Here is a 4,760-nt window from a genome sequence, read left to right as displayed (position 1 = left end):
AAATAAGGGAAAATATGCAAGGTTAAATAGAGTATATAGTGAGAGAAAAGGATAAAGATAGTTTGGGTATTTGTTCTTTGTAGCACGTCACCTGCGCGACGTCGACTGATGATTTTTCGTTCGTTGATTGATTTGTTAGGATTCGTCACCTAGTATTTAGTCGAGGGCTACTAGAAAACCCGAGTGTACTAGTCTTTATTAGAGATTCACAGGTAAAGAATTGGTTGTGGTTAGGGAAGGTATTAGCACCCCTAACACACCATACTTGAGATAAGCTGTTTCATGATTTGATGTGTTAAAGAAGTTTTAAAAATTTTATATTAGAAAAATGATTTATGTGTAAGTTCATAATTCTTGACCGTGATCAAATCAAAATATTAAATTCTTCTTTATTCTTTGTAATTTTATCATAAATAGAAAAAAACATCCATAAAACAAATACAAACAAACACATACACTTTTATTATATATTTTTTCATTTTTTTTTCTTACACACTACAAATTATACAAAATTCAAAAACTAAACAAAAAATACATTAAACACTTTAAAAATTACAAAACAGCCTCTAAAACTCCAGGAATTGTAGGGAAGGGTTCTGTGAAGCCCAGGGACAATATGAACAGTGGCGACGTATCTTCTCCACGTGCCACCGCCACTGGTAGCGCGTGAGTTCATGCGCCGTCGCGAGAAACGTTGGAAAATAGGTGGGTCTGACTCAACTTCTTCTCTTATTCCCTTCCCTATTGGTGGTGACACCCAATCACCTGTAGCAACCAAAAATCGCAACAAAATAGTCGATTTTAGTTTTTTCTTTTACTATTTTCAGATCCACTTCCCTCCTTTTTTCTCTTTTAGATCTGTTTTTTTCCTTCTTTCTTTCTTCCTGTTTTGCTGCTCTTTCCTTCTTCAGATGGCAGAGGTGGGTTGCGGTGGATGTGGACGGATCAGCCGGTGCCTGAAGGCTTCGGAGTGGAGGAGAAAGGGGTGTTTCCTAGGCACGGGTGCTGCCACGTGTGGGCTGCTGTTGGATGCTCTTCACTCCTATTAGTGGCAACAATGGTTGGCCTTACTGCTATTGTCTGGCTGCAGCTGGAGGCTGGTTGATGGAGACGGGGTGATCGATTCTGTGGTGTGCTGGAGGAATAGGGGAAGGAGATGTTGCTACACAGGGAAAGGATGGAGGTTGGTCTATGTTGAGGGGGGAAATGGGGGGTTTGGTTTACAAAGAAGTTGAGAAAGGAGAGGACGGTGAAGAGGTTGGGTTGGTTTGCTTTGGCTGCAACCAAGAGAGAGATGAGGGGAAGATGAAGGTGCAGCGGGGAAGGAAGAGAGAAGGGAAATGAAAGGCTAAGAGATACTATGGTTGTTTTGTGGCTGGGGGACTGGTTGGCTTTGTTTATCTGGCTTTGGCTGGGGAAGGGAGAGTGGCCGCTTCCTAGCTCTCTTTGGTGCTCTTTCAGCCAAGAGAGGGGGTGGTCAGTTTATGTTGGTATGTTGGTAGAGATAGGTTTAGGTTTAGGGTTCCTTGTCTTTCCCCCTTGTTTTTTTTTTTTCAAAATTGCCCTCCCCCTTTTGTGTGAGCCGTGGACCTGTATTTATGGGTAAAATGTTATTTGGTCCTCAAAATTGGTCCCTCAACTTTTTTTTTTTTGTAAATTTGATTTTTCTTAATTTTTTTATATTTTTAAAAAACGAGCAATATCAACATCGACTCAATGAGAAAAAATAATGATTTTAAAAATGACACGTGAAAAGTTGAATGCGCTCAAAAGACCTTTGAAAATTTTAGATGAAAGGAATTATTACTGTGAATGGATTGCCATTCTTTGATAATAACCTCTTAGAAATATAGAGAGGAATACTGTCAGTAATTAAGCAGGGGGAAATAATATCAGATGCAATTACAAATTGTGTTAGGTTCAAGGTGGAAGATGGTAAGACTACATCCTTTTATGAGAAATTTTAGATGGAAGATAGGCTTTTAAAATTACAATTCCTGTGTTTGTTTAAGTTAACTAGTAAAGAAAGAGGAAAGGTAAGCGATATGGGCTTGTGGTTAATTAGGATATGGACATGAAAGCTTCATTAACGCCAAGAATTATTCATTTTTTTAGTAGGAACATTCAAAACATTTACATGTTATTATAGAAGGATTGCACCTTCCACATAATAAACTGAATCAAAAGATTTAAAGCTTAGACAAGGATGACAATTACTCGGTCAAATTATATAGTTCTTTTGTTGACATGATTGTTTTTTAAGGTTCTAGACATTTCAAATCTAATATATGGTTTAGAATGGTTCCATCCAAAATATAGACATTTATATGGTTGGTGGTCCAAAATCAATTTTCTACAAGTGACCTTCTTCTCAGACGCTGATTATTAGTAGTATAGCAACTAAATGTCCATTTTGTGTAGTAAAGCAGAAGACTTTGGATAATTTGTTATTCTAGTACTTGACCATTATAGGAAAAAACTCTTAAAATTATAGGGAGTATCCCAGTGCATCCTTTAGACTCTAGATTTATTGATTTGCTAATGGCCTTCATTAATTAGTGAAAGGTACATTTTAGACTCGGGTTTAGAATCTCTAAGAAGGTGTAGATGGACTAGGATTTTAGTTTCTCTTCGATCTTATATAAACTTTAGTTTGACTAAAATATAATGAATCTAATTTCAACTACTTTGGTAATGATCTCATTCATAGTGAAGATGATATTCAGATGTGGAAAAATACATATAAATAATTTGGTTGCTCTTCCCTATTATGTTTCTTTATGTTTTCTCTTATCTCATTTGTAATGCAATTATTTTAGTTTCTTGTAAATGATTATTCAACTTTTCAGGGGTTATGTTCTAAATGACTATCTTTTGATTAATACATGATTATTATTGAGAAAACAAATACTATAATGATCTTAAGGTATATTAGATTCTTTTATATGAATAATGGAAACATTAAATTTAAACAAGTAATATTTACTATTTTTTCCATCCATTAATTATTTAAATAGATGTCAAATTACATAAATAAATAAATATCATTGTCAAATTATAGGAGCACTTTCTTTTTATGTGATTTATTAGTACTTAAAAGTGTATTTTTATCAAGGTTTTATATTATCATTTTGCACTTGAAATATCAATAACTCCTTAACTAAAACATGTTTTATAATAATAAGTCTAATAATATAAGATAAATTTAATTTATGGTAAATGCTCATTTTAAATGCAGGCATATCTCACAATTCAAATGATTGATTGATGTGAATAACTATTGAAAGTGAAAGGACAAAGAAAAGGGTTAAGTTTATAAAAGAGATGCTGGTTCAATCCTAGCTAGAACATCATTTGGTTATTGAATCATAACTAGACCTGTAGAACTTGGATTGAAAGCTAAGATATAGTTCTAAAACTTTCATGAAAAGTTCAAGATTCAAAAAGGTCGTTTTCAAGTTCAAATATAGCAACAACAGATAAGTCCAAATCTGTCCTGCATCATAGACATTGTATAGTGTTCATCCCATATCTCGATTTCTAGAAATCCAAATGCACCGATTTGTTTTTTGTTGGAAAGATGAGATAAGTTTTCAGAACTTTCATGAAGACTATTTGTTCAAATTTTGATGTTAGCAATGATATTTTTGGTAGACAATAATATAAGGATTGTCACAAAGTCAAGAGGTGGCCGCCCACTCAACAATTAATCATCAAATCAATAGTTTTAAATTTTAGTTTATAAAAGGAGGCATTTACCATACATTTAGGTATCTTGGTTTTTAGATCAAGATCACACTCTTTATTTCTTTTTTTATATTTTTGTAATGTTTAAGTTTTATTTCATGTTATATTTTTCTTAATCTTTTGTTTAAGTTTTTTATTTTTTTTATTATACTTATATTTGTCTTTTTTATTATGTTTAGCTAAGTTTTTTATGTAAATGTGAAAAAGTTTCACTAATAGTGTTAAGATAAGTATAATATAAACTCAATATGAACTTCAATGTTTATATCTTAAACAACTTGTTATTAACATGTTTTATCATTTTTGTCTTATTAATTCTTAATATCTTGCTTGTTAAATGATTAATCTAGATTGTGTTGTATAACACTTGGTACGAAAAATGCTTGGCACTTTCATAGCCAACCATATGGTATAACCTACACCTGTGTTATGAAAGGAATTTGATTTGTTGTTAATATAAGTTAGCATCATGAACTCCTGAAAATATTTTAAAGTTTAGTGTTATTTAAATAAAATAATTAATATGATCATATTAATCATTTATAACGAGCTATTAATGAGAAATCATTCGATTGAAACCTCTTTTATATGTAATTTCTAGTTGAGTAATAAAAAGAGTTTATATTATGTTTATTTTTAATACTATTAGTGGATCCTCTAACCTTGATATTTATTTTTATTATTGTTTAATCCTCACATTAATCTTACATCTTAAAGTCCTTTTTAACTTATTATTATTATTATAATTTATAATTTATATAGTTTATCTCTCTATACTTTGATCCCAGTCTTATCAGGTTATTTATTATTTCAACACTTCTATACTTGAAAAAAAAACATTAATTTTTTAGTCATGTCAATAATATTAATCTTTCTAAGCAAGGGAACTAATACAAACAAGATGTTGATAATAAGAAAAGGATATATTTTTTTCACACGGACAAGGGCTTACGATTTAATGTAAGAAAACTCCCACCTTTCTTGGTTTGATTATAAATTGGTCCCCCCCCCCC

The 4,760-nt window shown here is 31.8% G+C and overlaps 1 long non-coding RNA gene across 1 annotated transcript in view; it reads right to left on the bottom strand.

Annotated features, from left to right (window-relative positions):
• Positions 1-510: 510 nt before the first annotated feature.
• Positions 511-4,760, bottom strand: part of LOC105138415 (uncharacterized) — a 12,758-nt gene continuing 8,508 nt past the window's right edge. The window contains exons 2-3 of the long non-coding RNA XR_844763.1: positions 2,365-2,367; positions 511-741 (exon numbers count right to left, since the gene is read on the bottom strand). This is a non-coding gene — a long non-coding RNA (uncharacterized LOC105138415). The remainder of the gene's footprint in view (positions 742-2,364; positions 2,368-4,760) is intronic.

This window comes from Populus euphratica, unplaced genomic scaffold (assembly GCF_000495115.2).
Source record: "Populus euphratica unplaced genomic scaffold, PopEup_1.0 scaffold102.1, whole genome shotgun sequence".
Lineage (NCBI taxonomy): Eukaryota > Viridiplantae > Streptophyta > Magnoliopsida > Malpighiales > Salicaceae > Populus > Populus euphratica.
Note: the sequence above shows the minus strand (reverse complement) of the source record. Positions and strands in the feature narration are given on the sequence as shown.